Raw genomic sequence first — 22228 nt, 5'->3', positions numbered from 1 at the left:
ACCAAATGAGAGAAAATATTTTGAAAGGCCTGAAATGTTGTTGAACAAAATTGGAGCAGATGCTTACCATTAACATTTCTTTTTTTTTAATTAAAATTTTATTTATTTTAATTGGAGGCTAATCACTTTACAATATTGTATTGGTTTTGCCATACATCAACATGAATCCACCACGGGTGTACATGTGTTCCCCATCCTGAAACCCCCTCCCACCTCCCTCCCCGTACCATCCCTCTGGGTCATCCCAGTGCACCAGCCCCAAGCATCCTGTATCATGCATTGAACCTGGACTGGCGACTCATTTCATATATGATATTATACATGTTTCAAAGCCATTCTCCCAAATCATCCCACCCTCTCCCTCTCCCACAGAGTCCAAAAGACTGTTCTATACATCTGTGTCTCTTTTGCTGTCTCGCATACTGGGTTATTGTTACCATCTTTCTAAATTCCATATATATGCGTTAGTATACTGTATTGGTGTTTTTCTTTCTGGCTTACTTCACTCTGTATAATCAGCTCCAGTTTCATCCACCTCGTTAGAACTGATTCAAATGTATTCTTTTTAATGGCTGAGTAATAGTCCATTGTGTAGACAATTAAGTTGAGTAGCTGACCTAAATTGGTGGACTGAATATTCCCATAATAAAAGGGAGGGTAATAAAACTCTGGGAAAAGACCTTTGCTTGGTCCACAGTTTACTGGAGTAAGACACGTTTGAGAGGCCAGTAACAGAGGGAGAGTCAGTGTACTCTTTAGTAAAACAGTTTGTGAGGTTAGGTCTTGAACCATGTGTGATGTGATTCTAAGTGAAGATCTCTCTTCAAGTTAGTTGCTAAGATAACTAAATCTTGCTTCTCTGCATCTCTAAAAGAACTTAGGAGAGCCAGCCAAAACAATCCTGTGTCCACCATTGAATGCCTAGTTGATTTGCATAGTCAGGGGTCAATGGAGTCAGCTTTTGTGTCAGAATCTATGAAAGCAAGTTGAGGATGAAAGGTAAGGAGGTGAAAATGTTTCTCCACACACCCTCCCTCCATTGCATTTGATACCAAACTGAGCAGTGGCTGCGATATCAATACAATAGTTGTATTCCATTTACAAATATAGACAATAAGGACATTTGTATCTTGACAAACAGAGTACAAAATAAAACATTAAGAGGAATGAAGATTAAAGGGGAGAAGAAAGGTAAGAAAATTTGGGAGGTTACAGGAAAAAGAAAAAGGTGGAACAAATTCTATAGAGATTTATGCTAAAGGTGGCCTTTAGGAGGCATTATGTCAAATGGGTCATGAACAGACATGGAGGACATGGACGTTCACAAAGCTCCACATGGAGTTAAGGAGTTAGTTTTGGGCTCTTCCATGATTTTGGAATTCTATTTTAGAGGACCCGTTGCTGTAGGAATGGCACCGAACGCCCTGTGGGAGTCCTAGAACTTGGGCCATTGCAGACCACATAATTTCTCTAGCGTCAGGTCTCCAAAAACTATCGAATATTGTTTTGTTTTTCTCAATTTATTTTCTCACCGTATGCTCACAACTACCAAGGAACCCCAGTGTTATCGCCTATGATAAGGAATTAATCTTGGTGGTCTAAATTGACTTGGGGCTCATTTCAGATGCAGCCATCTGGATCATTTATTCAATTTGTATATAGGTCCTCAAGCCCAACATCACACATATGGCTTTCTATATCTGTCCCGATCTCACCCTAATTTGCCTTTCATTTTCCTAAAGTTTGTCTCCCCCAGACTGGTTCTCTGTGTCCACAGCACTAGTCTGTAGTTGTTCATTAAACTCAGTTTAATAATATTTCTATCAGCAACAGTGCTTTAACTTTGTAGGTTGACATATGCATTTTTAAAGGAAATAAAAACATTTGTTCTTGACAATCTTGTAATCAAAAGCTTTTCTATCGAGAGTGTATTCTCTCAACTCATTTGGAAGCAGTGAGGTTTCACGGAATTACCTTGAGTCCTTGTTCTGCCAGGATCCTCACCAATATTTAAACCCCATTTAGGGAAACAACTGGAATCTTCTGAGTGTGAAAAGTATAATAAAAAAATAAATACATTTCTATTCTTTCTATAGTTTACCTTATGGTCTATATGTTAATCACCCCCAAATGTCCACAAGCATATAGGAAAACAAGTACTTATTTAAAATCAAAACTGCTTGAATTCCAGATGGTTCAAAGTATATCTTAATCTATCTTGAGCAAGTCCCCTAATTCTGCAGGAACAAATGGTGGAATGTTATTAAAATGTTAATTAGTTAAATTTAGTCCCTAAAGTATAAAGAAAACAAAATTGCACCTACATGATTTTATTTTTACTAATGGGGGAAAGAAATTCTGATATATAAAGAAATGAGGTTATTTTAGAGGAAGAAGAAATACATGATGTGAGTTTTAGATTAAAATATCCAGGAGTGTAAAGCAAGTCTGAACAAAATTATTGGGGTATGTTTCCAACTTATTATATGATGCTATTTTCAAAATCAGCTATTTTTATTTGTATCATGAGTTCTTTCTTTATTCACATGGAAATTGGAGAAATAGAGATGCCAGCCAATGATAGCTATTGGATTTGCACAATTCAATTTTTTTCTATTGTTTAAGCTACTGGAATTGGAAAGGCCTCAAAAGGTTCTTGGAATCTTCAGATTATTCCTAAATCCCTGCTTATATGAGGAAGACAGTATTTCTAATACTCTCCAAAGAAAAGACAGGATAATTTTCCTAATTTAAGTATCTGTACATTAATCTTGAAATTGTGTAATTTCAAGATAGGTGATTAAAAAAGACATATATCAAGAAACAACAAAAAGTATTGATGAGAGCCTTGAGGGTACATCAGTTTGTTGAAAACTCATGTTTTCTGCTAGTCATTTTAAAGCTATTAAATTTCATTTATATTTGTAATTGGTTTAACTACTTCATTTTAACCATATGTTTATACCTGGTTCCATTAAAAAAAATAGTAAGATACTTACTGGGCTAAATCATATAGTGTTTTTTTTTTTTTTGAAAGTTTTAGTAAGGGGGATCCATAAAGTGTTTCTGAGCAGATATTTGATGCTGTTGGATTTTAGGAAGATTAATATAAGTAATCTTACCTAGTGCATAGATTGCCTGTATTAATCTAATCAAAGTGGCAGTAGCCATGGGGCTTTCAGAGCTACTGACTTTGATCAGGACATAATTTCCAGTGCTACTTAAGTTATCCTGTATTATATAATACTGACTGTCCTTCCATACAGAATGGCTTTCTGAGTACACTTGGAGCCTTGGGTAACACTGGGTACAACTTATGAATGACAAAACCAAAGAGAGAGACAACAGCAGGTAGACTCCAAGCCTGTGGGTCTTATCCAAAGAATGCAAACTGCTGCTGCTGCTGCTAAGTCGCTTCAGTCATGTCTGACTTTGTGCGACCCCATAGACGGCAGCCCACCAGGCTCCCCTGTCCCTGGGATTCTCCAGGCAAGAACACTAAAGTGGGTTGCCATTTCCTTCTCCAATGCATGAAAGTGAAAAGTGAAAGTGAAGTCGCTGAGTCTTGTCCGACTCTTAGCGACCCCGTGGACTGCGGCCCACCAGACTCCTCCGTCCGTGGGATTTTCCAGGCAAGAGTGCTGGAGTGGGGTGCCATTGCCTTCTCTGGCAATTCTACCTTAAAGTGATTAGTCACATCTTTGACTCAGCTGAATAGGAGAGGCAGCAGTTGGTGAATCTTAAGTATGGGTCACCCATTAGAGATGGTTCTCAAAGTGAGGTGTGAAAGCATGTTTCATTGTTATGAGTTTTACGAGCAGCAGAATGAGGTGGATTCAGCTCTGTCTTTAGGCATTAAATAGGGAAAGGTGGATGCATTGTAACATTCCTTTTATACTTTATATTGTATACAAAATTATTAAGCTGAAGTTAGGACACATTTAGAAAAAGAAAAAATACTGGGAATAGAAAAACCAGTCTCTGATGTATAGGGTATTGGACTTTGGGAAAGAGAGAAGAGAGGGAGTAAAATTATTTTCACATATTTCTTCCCCCCGTATATATAATGAAAAAACATTAAAATATCTTCCCAAAGATTTTAGGTGACTGAAATATATCCCTGAATACGGGTGAGCAGTGGTTTCTGGAATTCGTGTACAGAAGAAAGATCAGTTTATTATCTGCTGAACAATAGGTTGACTTGAGTCATTTTTATTAGTTATTCAGACAGCCTTAGAAAGGGCTACAATCCTCTACAGAACAGACAAGTCTCTGCCTGCTAGGAGTGATGGCAAGTGGTCGAACTTGTGTGTGTGTGCTAAGTCGCTTCAGTTGTGTCCGACTGTTTGTGACCCCATGGAGTGTAGCCAGTCAGGCTCCTCTGTTCATGGATTTTCCAGGCAAGGCTACTGGAGTGGGTTGCCGTGCCCTTCTCCAGGGGATCTTCCCAACCCAGCAATCAAACCTGAGTCTCCTGTGGCTCCTGAATTGCAGTCAGATTCTTTACTGCTAAGGCACCGGGGAAGCTCAAGTGCCTTAGCTTAGCCCTGAAAAATGTAAGCTAACCAAGGAAACAGAGATAAGGGCTGGGTTTATCAGAGAGACAGTGAGTCTTGGAAAGGTGGATCGAAGAAGCAAAGTCTGAGAAAATATTTAAAGAAGGAGGACGGATTTGTCCCTATTTGTAGACAGGCTAAATAAAGCAGATGGTTGCTTGTGAAGTGTGAATTTCGGCAGGGCTCATGGCCCCAAATTGTCTTTAATGCTGGCCAATCATTGTATCAGACACCCTTATCACCAGGAAGTTCTAAGTTGAACCACTGGTCACCAGCAAAGCCTAACTGGAAAGGGAAGTGCCTAAACCTATTGCATGAATACTGTTGTCAGTTCATACATAGGGCATCCCCCTTCCTTGCTAACAATACCCCAGTTTTGTTCAGGTACTTCGTAAATACTATTGAATTTCTGAGAAGATGGGCCATCAGTTCATTTATGTGTAGACAGGTTACTGAGTTCTGGCCAGAGATATAAAAAGACTTCCCTCTGCTGGAGGAAGTCCTTAGAAAGATTTCTCTCTTTGCTGAGGGAGAGACAAAGAAGGTGACAGATATGTCCAATTCTTGACTTTTATGAGGTCTTGAAAGGAAATGATGCCTATAATGCTGCATTCATCTTGTGACCATGAAAGGGCTAGGGACCAGCAGAAATCCTGATTCCCAGCTTTGACATCCACATGGCAACCATCAACCACTGGACTTTCTTCTGGATGAGAAAATAAATCTCATTAGTATTAAGGAACTGTGGTTTAGTTGCTAAGTCGTGTCTGACTCTTTGTGAGCCCTGTCACTCCTCTGTCCATGGGATTTTCCAGGCAAGAATATTGGAATGGGTTGCCATCTCCTTCTCCAGGGGATCTTCCTGACCCAGGGATCAAACGCAGGTCTCCTGTATTGCAGGCAGATTCTTTACAGTCTGAGCCACCTATTGTATTAGACATCTGCATTGACAACCCACTATTAAAAGTTATCTTTAATACCTTAACAAGTACTCTCTGAATCTCTCCCAGCTGAGAGCAGGAGTATGTGTGTTTGAATGACCTCTATTTCCTCTGATATTCCTCCACATTTTTAGCCTACTCAGGTGGCCTTATTTGCTCATGTTTTACATTATTATCTTTTTATATGTGAATAATGAAGATGTGAATATACGAGGTGTGTTTAAGGACGTCTCCCAAATGGAAAGTTGTATAGAGCATTTGGCATTTGGTTAGACAGGTAGGTAGCCATCAACATATGAAATATTCCCCTTAGAAAGTGTTGCACAAAATAGAATTTTAAGATTTGGTCCTCAGTTAAATTTAGCTTCACCATTCTGAACTCCTAAAATATAACCATGCTCTCCAGACCCATAGTTCTGCGGCCTGAGAAACCAATGGAATGCTAGTGTTTCCCCCACCAAAGTTTTCCTCACTCCTATCTGATGTTTCAATCATTTTCAGAAATATAAAGTCATATCTCAAAATGTCTATGAAAATGCTCAGTTGCCTAAGTGGCCTGAAATCATGTCACTCTCGGTGACCTTCTTTTGGTCCATTTCTTCACACTGGAATTCTATTTAAATCCTCCGTGCATACTCTTTCTGATTGATCTGCTGATATCCCTAGACACTGCATAATGTGGGACTCTACTGACAGCAAGGAGATCAAACCAGTCAATCTTAAAGGAAATCAACCCTGAATATTCATTGGAAGGACTGATGTTGAAGCTGAAGCTCTAATACGCTGGCCACCTGAGGTGAAGAGCTGACTCATTGGAGAAGACCTTGATGCTGGGAAAGATTGAGGGCAGGAGGAGAAGGGGGTGACAGAGGATGAGATGGTTGGATGGCATCACTGATCCAAAGGAGATGAGTTCAAGCAAACTCCAGAACATAGTGAAAGACAGGGAAGCCAGGTATGTTGCAGTCTGTAGGGTCAAAAAGACTCAGACACAACTTAGCAACTGAACAACAACAAATATTAGGGGATTTGAAACCCAGTCTGGCTTGTGGAAAGTTACCTTTTTCAGGTCTGGATATTGGTTACTATACCTCAGAAGACTGTTATGAAATTTCTTGTTGTGTATGGGTAGGTCTTGTGACACAGGACACTTCTATAAGATAACTAACTCTATCCCTGTTAGTATTGGGCTTGCTGGGTAGCTCAAATGGTAAAGAATCCACCTGCAATGCAGGAGACCTGGGTTGGATCCCTGGGTTGGGAAGATCCCCTGGAGGAGGGCACAGCAACCCACTCCAGTATTCTTGCCTGGAGAATCCCCATGGATAAAGGGGCCTGGTGGGCTAAAGTTCATGGGGTCACAAAGAGCTGGACATGATGACTTAGCACAGCATTGTTCTGTTTGTATTACTCTGGTCCCATGCACATAATTGCACTAGTCCAGTTTGAGCTTAATATGCTCTTTGAATACTATGCATTAAAACATCCATGGACCTTGTTTTAGCATCTGTAACATGGAGGTTCTCTTAAACCTGTTGCTTTCTCCTCCGGACTTTATGTTCTCAAAGTGTCCATGGTCTTTCTTGTAACCACCCCCATTCTGGCCTTCTCACTACCAGTCAGCACACGGTTGTCTGATTCATCTTCCTGAAGCATGTATGGGATTGTGTCACTTTCCTAGGCAAAGTTTTTAAAATGAGTTCCTGTTGCCCATAGGTTAAAATCCAAATGTTCTCATCTGAAATGTATGACCTTCAACATCCTGCTTCTCAGATAATATCTCCTGCAGTTCCCATGAATGCATGTTTTAGTTTCTATCCAACAGCTTACCTTTTCCTATATTCATGAGATTTTCCCAAGTTGTGGTTATAGTACAGAAATGAAATGGTCCACCATCCCACCAAGTTTGATTTGAAAGTCAGAGCTGATAATACTATGTGTATACACATCAATAAGCCGTGAAATGGTTTAATTCTCACATAATGAGCCTTTCTGGGGACAGCAGAATAGACTCACAAGCAGACATTAAAATAGTTTTAGAGAGCAGAGAATAAAGGAGAGATCACCTGGGCTTTCTTATCAACCATCCCAGATGTGGGGCAGAAGGGGAAGGAGGAATTGAGCTCCCAACAATAAAATATGGAGTAAGAATCTTTCTTATACCTTTCTTTACTTTGTATTTACAGGTTAACTTTTAAAAGAAGATTGTATTCCTTTTGGCCATATATATACAAGACTAAATTACCTTAATAAATACAAGAGTAATGAGGGAGCCCAGAATGTACATGTTGGGACCACTGTTACCACTTCCTCTGTCTCCTATTATTTTGACATCTAGATATAGAGGAACAGAAGAAATTCTCAAACATCACAGAAAAAATTCTTAAAATAGTGATGAACATGGGCCCTTAGTGAGGATTTATTATGGCAAACCAAATACTTCATGCATGATGCTTTGTTACAAATGGACTTACTGTAAAGCTACTGAAGCTAACTAAAGCTTTAGGGTTTGTAACTGGCATAGGTCTTCCAAGCTGCTCTGTGTAACTTGTGGATTTTTGTATTCTTTAGAGGTTAAAGGAATTTCATAAGAATTTAAACCCATCATCCCTGTGTTTGTCATAACATAGGGATAAAAATGATGAGTCATTGTCCTTTCTAAACTCTAAAACGTTAGTGAAGAGAGATGTATTCTCAAATGCATGAAAGGGAACCTCTTCATTGCTATGGGAAAGTCAAGGAAGTGGTGAGTGAATATAGTAAGGCTACTTCATTTGGATGCTATCTTGACTTCACGGAGGAAATAACTTTGGAGTTTAAAGAATGAAAGTATTTTGTTATGTGGTGAACAAATTAGCATTGGACATTCCAGGCAAACAGTAAATAATGTTCAAGGATCAATGAACAATAGGAGATGGTGTTGAAAAGGCAAGGTTAGGTGACATTTATGGCAAGGTTTTTTGTTTGCTTTCCTATTTGTTTTTATTTTATATAACATGGGCTTCCCTGGTGGCTCAGATGGTAAAGAATTTGCCTGCAATGCAGGAGAACCAGGTTTGATCCCTGAGTCGGGAAGATCCCCTGTTGAAAGAAATGGCAACCCACTTCAGTATTCTTGCCTGGAGAATACCATGGACAGAGGAGCCTAGTGGGCTACAGTCCAAAGATTTGGACACAGCCAAGCGGTCATCACTTTCACTTATGGAACATGAAAAATTCCAATACATACAAAAGTAGAAAGAATAGTATTGGACAGCTTCTCGGTTGCCTCTTTTAACATCAGAAGAACTTTATAAGGAAAAAGCAGGGTCATATGTTGTTCTAATTTTTCTGAATTACTCTCCCAATATTTGAGCTGTAAATGTCCACTTCATTATAACTATATAATATCCTAAAGCAGAAAAAAATGTGTCCAGCTTTTCTAATTGCTCTATGAGTTGTTTTCAATTATTAAAAGCATAAATCTGGGAGATTTAATTTTTATGTGAAAAAATCAAACTCCATGTATGCTTTACCTGGGCTCATGCCTTGGAAAACAATCAAAGCAGATGGGGGACAGTATGGTAACTAACTTAGTAATTGGAAATGACATGGTTTTAATCCCATCACAAATTTTTAATAACTGTGAGTCCTTATGGAAATTACTTTATTTCTCCAAGTATGAAAATAAAATGATTAAAGTGATGTTTGCTTTTGCACATCGTGATAGCCTGTTAACAGAAACTTACATGTTTTGAACATTTACCATGAGCCATGTATTATTAAACACTGTTCATGCATTATCTTATTCACTTATTGCAAACTTTCTGAGATAAGTAACATTTTTAATGTAATATTTTAGACGAAGTGTCTTACCAAAGACACCTAATAATGAGTAAAACTGGCACAAACAAGACCAAAGATCAAACTAAAGTCACCTGGTTCAGCTGGAACTCTTCACCACCGTGCTAGACTGCCTTATCATACAAGAGTTTATACATCCTAATTTTCTCGCTTTCACTCCAAGTCATGCATTTATGACCAGTTTGCTCCACATACTTCATAAAATAGTGTACTATGAGTAAAACTATTACACTCGTCACTTAACTCTGATAATTAACCTTCTAAACTTACTTTTAGACAATCCTTGTACAATTGTCACATGATTTAATCTGTCCTCTGAGAAACTGAAAAACACAGAAATGACCAATATAGGCTTTTTAAAAGAAACTTAAGTTGCTAACAGATAGATTTACAATACCTTTGTGCTGTTTTACTCATTTTGAACCCTTTCTCATACCAAGCCAAGTATCCTTATAACGAAATTCTAGTCTTATGGGTTTTCCGACTTTCCTCAATACAAGCTGCTTTTTTTATTTTTTATTTTTAACCTTAAAACTGACATTAGCTGGGACTGACTCAGTTTTGTATTTTTACTGACAAATCCATATTAATAACAACATCAATACTGTATTAAACCTGAACTATGGGAATAATTTGTAATCACGCCAAAATTAATAACATTGTGTATCACCCAGAGAGGCTCTCAGGGAGGAAAGTGAAATGGTTATTAACTTAGGTTATTATTGCAGCATTATGGACATTTAAATAGGCTATAATTCTAGAAATTTAAAGGTCAGTTTGATTTATTCAATTTAGTTTGTCATATGTTTGGAAAACTAATTAAAATCACAAACAACATGGTTATAACATTTTTGACGGCAAGCCAGAAGCCAGCATTTTGAGACACAATAAGTAATCTTTTTTTGCTGGGCATGTCAGGCTTTCTTTGCAGGTTAAAGGGACAGTTTCTTTGATTCCTCTGGTTGAGTCTAGGAAGCAGATTCTGTGGGAGCCTTTTTTTCTGGAGGCATGAACTTCCTTGTCATGGATTTCTTGCATCCAAGCACTATTCCTCAAATCCTATTGTGACTGGGTGCTGCTGCTTTTAATATGACTCAAAGATCTAAAATAATCTCTCAGAACAAAAGATTTTCTTCCGCTTCTGTCTCAGAGTGTCGCATTTCTTTTTACTGTGTATATATCCTTTTGTCTTAACTAATTTTAGTGTGAAGGAGACGAATATAGCAAATGCCTCTGGTAGGGTAACACAGCATCTTAGGTTGTGCTTATTTTATAACAAATTTTATAGGAAAAGGAAATAGTATGGGGCGATGAAGCCTGAAAACATGGAGCATGAAAGATGAGTGTAAGAGTTTGGAAGACAGAAGATGGAAAAAAAAATGTAATAAGTGACTCATGCCAGAGTGAATCAGTGATGAAAACAGGGTGTGTCCTTTTCCCAACTAATATTAAAATGGGACCATTACATGTGCCTCTTTTTTTTTCATGTAGTATCTAACTACAGTTTTAGAAAGAACAATTAACAAATAGTTATTAGTATCAACAGCAAAAAGAAATACGGGAGATGATATATCACTATAATTAAAGGGCAACACATAAATAAAATGTGAATAGTCTTTGGACAATCCTGATGCATATGATTAGAAGGAAATGAAATAATAGATTTGAGACCAACTTTCATGGTACTCTCAGCATTTAGCTGTCTTACATGACTGCAATTATCAAGCTATATCGTATAGGCAAAGAGCTTCCAAGTAATCCTTAAATTATTTGAATGACAACTTTATGAGCTCCAAAGCAGAGACTTCAGCCATAGAAATATCCACTTTATGTTGACTACCTAATGACAAGAAAGAACTAATAGAGAATGAAGAAGCTGAAGGAGATAAAGACAGAAAAGGAATAGACTAATGAGCTGTTCACCACCGGGCCAGATTTTAGTAAACATAGTATCTCCAGAATCGACCCCAGCTGAAAATCAACCCGGAGCTGCTTTCTTTGGAACTGTTCTGTGTCCCATTTGATATGACTGAAGGGTTCCTATGCAATTATGGAAAGTACTTTCAATTCACCTGTACATTTAAGCATATAATATATGAGTAGAAAGGGTAGTGTAAAAGAAGATGACCCAGTTCTTAGAGTTAGAGCTCATAATCTATTAAAAAAGAATTACATAGAAATATTAGGAAGTTGAATTAGGCATTCTTTAGTAAAATTTTGGGTTTCATATATTCAGAAGTGAAAACAGGAACTAAAAGTCATTTTGTTATGAGCAAGAGTTGGGGCCAACTGGAAAGGGTAAAATAGGAGAAAGGATGAGTTTGTTTCAAGATATCTTCTGAAATATGAAGTAAAGAAAATAAGATTTATAACTGGCAAATAAGTGGTAAATTATATAAAAGCATAAAGCCATACACTGTATTAAGTGAAAGTGAAGTTGCTCAGTCACATCCAACTCTTTGAGACCCCACGGACTGTAGCCTATCATGCTCCTCCATTCATGGGATTTTCCATGCAAGAGTACTGGAGTGGGTTGACATTTCCTTCTCCAGAGAATCTTCCCGACCTGGGGATCAAACCCGGGTCTCCTGCATTGTAGGCAGATGCTTTACCGTCTCAGCCACCACACTGTACTAAAGTTATACATAAATAAATATTTACTTTATGAGAATATTTTGGGGAAAATAACCTATTGTCCAAGAAAATCTGGAGTAGAAGATGCTACTATCAACAAACAAAAAGGTAAGAGAGGCAAACAGCTATCCATCAGTTCTTCACCACACATTTGTGTGCTTGCAATGCACACATCATCATGTCAGCCATATCTGCTCCTCAGAAGTTTATGATGAAAGCACACTGATGTCAAAATGTACAAAAATGGTGGGAATTTTATAGGGTTGGCATACTAAAGGAATGAAGCAGGAGAAAAATTGGGCATAAGGAAAAGGACAAGATGGTTGTTGTGTACTAGTCAGAGATGAATGCATGAGAGAAAAAGAGTTTTGAATCGGGTCTTGAAGGATAGTTAGGATTAAGGCAACTCAAGGGAGTGTGCTCACTGGAAAGTAATAATGCATTGGCCACTTGTGGGATTCCACAGTGTAGGAGGACTGCAGCTCTAGACTCTACCAGATATGAAGTATTGTAAGGTGAGATTGTCTTTTGCAGCACAGAATGGTTTGAACCTATTCGGACAATGTGACCCACACTGATGGAATATCCTTTGATTTGCCTGTTGTTAATATCTACCTTCAGGTTTTATGGCTGAGTGTTTTGTGTAGCCATGTCATAATTTATGTATTTTAGGATTAATGTCATGACTATAAGAAACACTCTATCAATCAAAAACAGGCTATCAGTGTTACAGATCTGAAATGGATAAGGGTGATCCCTGGGTCAGGAAGATACCCTGGAGGAGGAAATGGAAACCCACTCCAGTATTCGTGGGCTTGACTGAACAACTAACACTTTCATATTTACACTTTGTTGTATTTTTGATACTACACACATAAGTGATATCACATAGTATTTGTCTTTCTCTGTCTGACTTATTTCACTTAGCATTATACCTCCCAAGTCTATCCATGTTGCTGAAAATGGCAACATTTCATCCTTTTTATGGCTGAGTAATATTCCATTGTGTGTGTATACACACACCCACACACGCATATAAACATACCACATCTTCTTTATTCATTCATCCAAATCGTATTTTGAGCCAATACTTTTCCTCTAGATAGATATACTCCCCCATAAACATGAACTGCATATATAAGCAAGTAAAGAAAAGTGAGACGTTGAACAGTTTACGAGTCCTCCCTATTATAGGATTCCAATTTCCCAGTTAAAGACTTTTCACTATATTGCAAATTTATTAGAATATTAGTAGCAATTAGAACATCTGTATCTAGATGGCAGGTTGAGAATATATTGAAAAATACCTGTTAAATATGGACTTCATAGAAATGAAAGAAAATGTGTAATTGAATATTTATCCATGAAGAAAACTGAAAAGAAAGGACTTTCTGTGGAAGCAAACTGATATCATATCAATGAGAAAGAGTCACAGCATCTCTTTTTTGGAGGGACTCTAACTAATAAGAATTATTAGTACCCAGTAGTCATGTATGGATATGAGAGTTGGACTACAAAGAAAGCTGAGCATCAAAGAATTGATGCTTTTGAACTGTGGTGTTGGAGAAGACTCTTGAGAGTCCCTTGGACTGCAAGGAGATCCAACCAGTCCATCCTAAAGGAAATCAGTCCTGAATATTCATTGGAAGGACTGATGCTGAAGCTGAAACTCCAATACTTTGGCCACCTGATGCAAAGAACTGACTCATTGGAAAAGACCCTGATGCTGGGAAAGATGAAGGTGGGAGGAGAAGGGGACGACAGAGGATGAGATGGTTGGATGGCATCACTGACTCAATGGACATGAGTTTGGGTAAACTCCGGCAGTTGGTGGTGGAAAGGGAGGCCTGGTGTGCTGCAGTCCATGGGGTCACAAAGAGTCGGACATGACTGAGTGACTGAAATGCACTGAACTGAACTGAAATCATACCCCTATATATTAAATAATGGAATTCTAGAACAAAATTGCTCATATTTATAAACACAATTCATCTCCCTGAGGGCAAAGATAATCTATGTAATCTCTGCTTACACTTATTGAAATGATCACTGGTGAAGAGATAATGAATGGTGGAAGGCAGGGTAAAGGAGACCAACAGGTTGAGGTACTTAATTACTATGGTGACAGTGGTAATTACATAGGATGTGTGTAATGGTGGGGTAACTGATTTGAACTGTTCTGAAAAGCTACAAAAAGAATACAAGAAAGAAGCTTAAGGATTTAACCACTTACCTCAAGGCTTGGAGGGCATGACAAAGAATCATAAGCTTTAAAGGCGGTCTTACACGAAATCTTTCATTTATCAACTATGGACAAAGCATGGATAAAAATTAGATGTAAGATTTGGATATACACATTTCTGAGTTGAAGTAGAAACCACATCAACTCATATGCTGAGTAAATGTATTGACTAAGGGGAAAGTATTATGTGTAATCTTGGAAGAAAATATTTGAGCAAACAAAGATGACTGTGAGAACTTGAATTCTTATGTCCATTTGGAAGGAGATCTTCTCATAATCTGAATGATCTAGGTTTCCTTTACACAGTGAAGGAAATGTTTAAAAAGTGGTGCAATTATGAGGAACAGTTGATTTATATACAGATGTTTCTGTTTTTTTTTTTTTCCTGCCAGAGCCCTACTCCAACACTTTCCATCTCTTACAGTATCTTAATTGAAAGTCATTCAGTCATGTCTGACTCTTTGCGACCCCATGGACTATACAGTCTGTGGAATTCTCCAAGCCAGAATACTGGAGTGTGTAGCCTTTCCCTTCTCCAGGGGATATTCCCAACCCAGGGATAGGACCCAAGTCTCTTGCATTGCAGGTGGATTCTTTACCAGCAGAGCCACAAGGGAAGCCCAAGAATACTGGGGTGGGTAGCCTATCCCTTCTCCAGGGGATCTTCCTGACCCAGGAATCAAACCAGGGTCTTCTGCTTTGCAGTTAGGTTCTTTACCAACTGAGCTATTTAAGAAGTTAAATTCTGAAAAGAGAAATGAAAGAGGAAATACATGGACCAAAAGAATTTCAGGATCTTGCCAAATGAGATGCAAAGGGATAAATCAGGCAAACACATAAAGATGGGAAGCACATCCTTCAGTTCAGTTCAGTTCAGTTGCTCAGTCCTGTCTGATTCTTTGCAACCCCATGGACTGCAGCATGCCAGCCTTCCCTATCCACCACCAACTCCTGGAGCTTACTTAAACTCATATCCATCAAGTTGGGGATGCCATCCAACCATTTCATCCTCTGTCTTCTCCTTCTCCTCCTGCCTTCAATCTTTCCCAGCATCAGAGTCTTTTCCAATGAGTCAGTTCTTCACATCAGGTGGCCAAATTACTGGAGCTTCAGCTTCAACATCAGTCCTTTCAATGAGTATTCAGTACTGATTTCCTTTAGGATGGACTAGTTGGCTTTCCATGCAGTCCAAGGGACTCTCAAGAGTATTCTCCAACACCACAGTTCAAAAGCATCAATTCTTCAGTGTTCAGCTTTCTTTATGGTCCAACTCTCACATCCATACATGACAAGGAGAAAAACCATAGCTTTGACTAGATGGACCTTTGTTGGTAAAGTAATGTCTCTGCTTTTAAATAAGGTGTCTAGGTTGGTCATAGCTTTTCTTTCAAGGAGCAAGCATCTTTTAATTTCATGGCTGCAGTCACCATCTGCCGTGATTTTGGAGCCCTCAAATCACTGTTTCCATTGTTTCCTCATCTATTTGCCATAAAGTGATGGTACCAGATGCCATGATCTTTGTTTTTTGAATGTTGGATTTTAAGCCAGCTTTTTCACTCTCCTCTTTCTCCTTCATCAAGAGGCTCTTTAGTTCCTCTCTTCTTTCTGCCATAAGGGTGCATATCTGAGGTTATTGATATTTCTCCTGGCAATCTTGATTCCAGCTTGTGCTTCTTCCAATCCATCATTTTGTAAGATGCACTCTGCATATAAGTTAAATAAGCAGGGTGACAATATACATCCTTAGAGTATTCCCTTCCCGATTTGAAACCAGTCTATTGTTCCATGTCCAGTTCTAACTGTTGCTTCTTGACCTGCATACAGGTTTCTTAGGAGCAGATCAGGTGGTCTGGTATCCCATCTCTTGAAGAATTTTCCACAGCTTGTTGTGATCCACACAGTCAAAGGCTTTGGTGTAGTCAACAGAACAGAGGTAGATGTCTTTCTGGATTTCTCTTGCTTTTCCTATGATCCGATGGTTGTTGGTAATTTGATTTCTGGTTCCTCTGCCTTTTGTAAATCCAGCTTGATCATCTGAAACTTGTCAGTTCACGAACTGTTGAAGCCTCACTTGGAGAATTTTGAGCACTACTTTGTTAGCGTGTGTGATGAGTGCAGTTGTGGGGTAGTTTGAACATTCTTTGTCATTGCCTTTCTTTGGGATTGGAATGGAAACTGACCTTTTCCAATCATGTGGCTACTGCTGAGTTTTCCAAATTTGCTGGCATATTGAGTGCAGCACTTCCACAGCACCATCTTTCAGGATTTGAAATAGCTCTGCTGGAATTCCATCATCTCCACTAGCTTTGTCCATTGAGATGTGTCCTGAGGGCCACTTGGTTTCACGTTCCAGGATGTCTGGCTCTAGGTGAGTGATCACACCCTCATGGTTATCTGGGTCATTAAGATCTGTTTTCTATAGTTCTTCTGTGTATTCTTGCCACCTCTTCTTAATATCTTCTGCTTCTGTTAGGTCCATACCATTTCTGTCCTTATTGTGCCCATCTTTGCATGAGACGTTTCTTTGGTATCTCTAATTTTCTTGAAGAAATTTCTAGTCTTTCCCATTCTATTGTTTTCCTCTATTTCTTTGCACTGATCACTGAAGAAGGTTTTTTTTTTTTTTTTTTTTTTGTTTGTTTTTTAATCTCTCCTTGCTCTTCTTTTGAACTCTGCATTCAGATGCGAATATCTTTCCTTTTTCTCTTTGTCTTCCACTTCTCTGCTTTCTCAGCTATTTTTAACGCCTCCTTAGACAACTGTTTTGCCTTTTTGCATTTCTTTTTCTTATAGATGGTTTTGATCTGACGTGTGTAGAGAAGGCTTAATGGGATGGCATGTTGAAATGGAATTTTCACTACTCCTTTCTGTTGTTTTTAATCAAATGTCTGATGGTTCTAAATGTTCCATCATGTTTTTATTTGACATTTCTTGTTGAGTATGGATCAGGATGAGTTTTGAGAGAAAATGCATGTCACACTCAAAAAGGATTTACCTGAAAGAAAGGATAATTTTTTTTGCAGACATTTGGACAAATGTAGGGACATCAACAATGGTTGGTGAGCCACCCAGGCACCAACAACCGCAGGCAGGAATTAATGCCCTTAGCCTGAGGAATCGGTAAGAGAAAATGGTGTGTCTGGTCACCAATGATGAGTGATGTTAAGGGGAAGCTATTCAGAAGTTGTGGCCCTAGAAGAGTGAAAACATTACAACCGTAGCAAAGCAGGGAAGAAATGGGGGATAAACACTCTTACTTCTTTCTGCAACTTCACTCTAGGCTTTTGCTAATATGTCCCATCTGACAAACCTAAACAGAAACTGGAAGCCAGGTATCTTGAGTGACTTAGTCCACAGAGGTGAACCTCTCAAGGCACACAGTAGTAAAAAAGTAAAGACCAGATGTGAGGAAGTAAACAGAAAAACCAGGACAGTCCACCTCTTTTCTCACTCAAATCTAAAGAAATTTTTAGAAGTTAATGTCATTCACTCTGAGTTTTCTGACATAAACTTAAAAGTAATTATCTCAGATTGTTGGCCTAATAAAAATCTATACATCTGGAAAACAAAATACCCAGACATCTGTAAACACATGTGCACACACACATATTCTCAGGCACACCTTTAAATAATATATTACAGTATAAGTAAAAATGGAATTTAAAAGCTATTCATAACTAATGATATGAATTAAATATATTAAAGCATGGAAAAAGTAGGTGAAAGAATTCCTGAGGAAAATGAAAAGATTTAAATGAATTTATTGGAAGAAAATCAGGGGAAAATTAAAATTGTCCTCATTTTCAGATAAGATGCTTGTCATTCTGAAAAATCAATAAGACTATTGATATTTTTTAGAAAGTCCAGCAATGTTTATCATATACATACATATATGATAAACTTTAAATTTTAATTTTAACAAAGTAGCTTCTTAACTAGATAAAGTAGTAAAAATTTGACATCTGCAATGATCACCTAGAAATTATAAGTAAAAAGTAAAATGCAATTCACAAAAAATCAATATTAACCATAAGAATTAATCAAAGTAGCACCTCTTATTTAAAAAGTTCAGAATGTGAAGAAAGCACCTAGAAGTTAACTTGAGAAAATGAAAAATCCATATTCTTGGATAATTAAATATTTGTATGTAAACTATGTCTCAATTTAGTCTATAATTAAAGTGTGATTCCACTAAAATATTTGGTTAGACTTACTGTTTAACTCAGTAAACTTAATATAAAATATACATCAAAGAACAAAAGTCCAAGAAGAACTCGTAAGTTCATAAAACAAAATTAAGGTTTGTGAGAGGGAGTACCTAATCACACAAGAGAGGAAGAAAAAATAAAAGCTATAGTAAAATAGTGAAACAAAGCAGTATTGGTTTCTTATAAGGACTAAAAAATGTTTCAGTGAAACATAATAAATAACAGATGCATATATTTGGAAGCATAATGTACAATAAAGTTGGCAAAACAATCAATAGGGAGGAGCAAAAATTCTTGAACTCATTTCAGAAAACTCATTTATGTAGTGGAGAATGACAACCCTGGATCACTCTGTAACACCAAATACAAAAGTGGATTACAAACTAATTTATATATAAAATAAAAATATTGCAATATTAGAAATGTGTAGGAATTCAATGTCTCTGTGACATGTAATTGTTAGAGACTTCGAAAATAAAAATTTAAAAGCAGAAATCATAGGTGATGGAAAGACAAAGCAAAATAGATAAAGGATATTACATTTAACAAAATGAAGTTTGTTCTGTGAGTATAATGCTAATTTAATATTTAAAAATCAAACAACATAATTCAATATTAATGGAATAAAAGAGATAAAAATGATCTTTTTAATAGATACAGAAAAAAAAAACATTTGACAAATTTCAACAGATATTCATTCTAAAAACTCTTGGTAAAGTAGGATTAGAAAGGAGTTTCCCCTATCTGATAAAATCTACAGGTGACAGAGTTAACAGTGAATCTGAATGGTTCACTCCCTAGGATGAAGACAAATTAAGTCTGTTCTCACCACTTGAATTTTACATTGTACAGAAATGCTAATCAGTGCAATAAAGCAAGCCAAAGAAAGACAGGCACATTATAAAGGAACAAGTAAGCTGTCTTTATTCACAGATGATATGATTGCTTATTTAGACAGCCCTAGGTATACCAAAATCCAATGAGAATTTAAATAGGTCTCAGGATACAAAGTCAATATAAACATCAACTGGATTTCTATATTTGTGCAAAGAACTATTGGAAAGTAAACTTTAAAAATGATATTTACTAAAAGCATTGAAAGGAGCAAATAATTAAGGATCAAATTAACAAAATATGTGCAAAGCCAGTACACCAAGAACCATACGACATCACAAAAAGATGTCAAAGAAGACTTTTAAAAATTCTCTCCAGATTTATTTATAGGCTCAACATAATTCTAATCAAAATCTCAGAAAGTTTTTTTTTTCATAAACTGATATGCTGGTTCTATAATTTATGTGCTGTACAAAGAATAAACAACAGCCAAAAAACTTAAAAAAAAAAAATAGAACAAATTTGGAAGACCTACCCTATCTGATTTCAAGTTTATTAAAAAGCTACATTGATCAAAACTTTCCTTTTGCCTAAGGGCTACTATATAGATCAATGGATCAATGTAGAGTCTGGAAAAAAAATAAATATGAGATTGTTGACCAAATGGTCCTAGGACAACTGAATATCCTCTGGTAAATAATGAATCTTGAGCTTGATTTCACACAATTTATAAGAATTTACTTGAAATATTTCATAAATTTAAACTTAAAAGCTAAAACTATAAAACTATTGGAAGAAAATATAGGGGCCACCTTCTGAAGGTGTGATAGGGGAGTAACTACAAGAAAATAAAACCAAAAATTGAAAATGTATAAGTCTATCTTCCAAAAGATAGCACTAAAGTATTCAAAGACAAGTCACAGATTGGAAGACAGTTTGCAAAATAAATCTATAAAAGAAATTTTGTGCAGAATATATAAAGAACAACTCACTAGGTTAGAAGAAAATCAATCCAGTAAAGGGCGGGGGGTGGGGGGAGGGTGGTGAAGTGGGTGGGTAACAATTTGCATAAACAAAAGAAGATATAAGATAATCATAAGCACATGAAAATATTCTCGGCACCATCAGTCTTCAGGATAATTCAAGTTAAAAATCACAATGAGATGGTAATACATACTTAATACATACGTGTGCTTGTGAGTATGCTACATCACTTCAATGGTGTTCGACTCTTTGTGATCCTATGGACTATAGCTTGCCAGATTCCTCTGTCCTAGGGATTCTCCAGGCAAGAATACTAGAGTGAGTTGCCATGCCCTTCTCCAAGGGATCTTCCCACCCCAGGGACTGAACCTGTATCTCTCATGTCTCCTGCATTGGCAGGTGGGTTCTTTACTGCTAGTGCCATCTGAGAAGCCCAGTATCATTTGAAAAGTCTAATCGTATCATATCTTGGCAAGAATCTGGGGAAACTAATACCTTTTACTTTGTCAACAGGAGTTAAAGTGGTACAACCATTTTGGAAAACATTCTGATAGCCTCTTATAAAGTTACACATATTACTATATGTAAAATTGGGAAAGGAGTACGTCAAGACTGTATATTGTCATCCTGTTTATTTAACTTATATGCAGAGTACATCATGTGAAATGCTGGGCTGGATGAAGCACAAGCTGGAATCAAGATTGCCAAGAGAAATACCAACAGCCTCAGATATGCAGATAACACCACTTTAAAGGCAGAAAATGAAGAGGAACTAAAGAGCCTCTTGATGAAAGTGAAAGAGGAGAGTGAAAAGGGTGGCTTAAAACTCAACATTCAAAAAACTAAGACCATAGCATCTGGCCATCACTTCATGGCAAATAGATGCAGAAAAAGTGGAAACAGTGGCAGATTTTATTTTCCTGGGTTCCAAAATCACTGCAGATGGTGACTGCAGCCATGAAATTAAAAGATGCTTGCTCCTTGAAAGAAAAGCTATGACAAACCTAGACAGGGTATTAAGAAGCAGAGACATCACTTTATCGACAAAGGTCTATATAGTCAAAGCTACGTTTTTTCCAGTAGTCATGTACGAGTGTGAGAGTTGGATCATAAACAAGGTTGAACGCCGAAGAACTGATGCTTTCGAAATGTGGCCCTAGAGAAGACTTTTGAGAGTCCCTTTAACTGCAAAGAGATCAAACCAGTCGATCCTAAAGCAAATCAACCCTGAATATTCATTGAAAGGGCTGATGCTGAAGCTCCAGTACTCTGCCCATGTGATGTGAAGTGCCAACTCTTTGGAAAAGACTCTAATGCTGGGGAAGATAGAAGGCAAAGGGAGAACGGGGTGCCAGAGAATGAGATGGTTGGATGGCATCACTGACTCAATGGACATGAGTTTGAGCAAGCTCCAGGAGGTGGTGAAGGACAGGGAGGCTGGCATGCTGCAGTTCATGGGGTTGCAAAGAGTTGGACACGACTTTGCAACTGAACAACAGAAACAAAAAAATTTACCTGATCCTAGTAAAAATCAAAACTTATTTTTAATAAAATAAAACTTTATATTAAAACACTAAATAAACAAATCTGTCTATAAAGTATCTCCTTAAAAAAAGGAATAATGTTTATAATAAATGTCACCTGCCCTGGCCTATCCTCCTTAATCCCCCAGTTTTGCTCTCCAAATGTAACCAATTTTAGTTTTTTTGGGGTGGCATGTTTCTTGTAAGCTCCCAGTCTCAAAGAACACACAATTACCATTTTTATGTATTATTTTTGACATTATAAACAATCTCCTGCTTTTTGGAGTAGAAATTTAATTCTTTTATATTACCTTTCTCTAGCCTCTCCATCCTCGAGCCAGGAAGTGGGCTCTCACCAGACCCTGAATCTTCTGCTGATTTGATCTTGTATTTTTTAGCCTCCAGTATATGAGAAATTAATTTCTCTTGTTTATAAGCCACCCAGTCCATGGTATTTCCTTCT

The sequence above is a fragment of the Bos javanicus genome, chromosome 24 (assembly GCF_032452875.1).
Source record: "Bos javanicus breed banteng chromosome 24, ARS-OSU_banteng_1.0, whole genome shotgun sequence".
NCBI lineage: Eukaryota > Metazoa > Chordata > Mammalia > Artiodactyla > Bovidae > Bos > Bos javanicus.
This window is presented reverse-complemented; position numbering follows the sequence as displayed.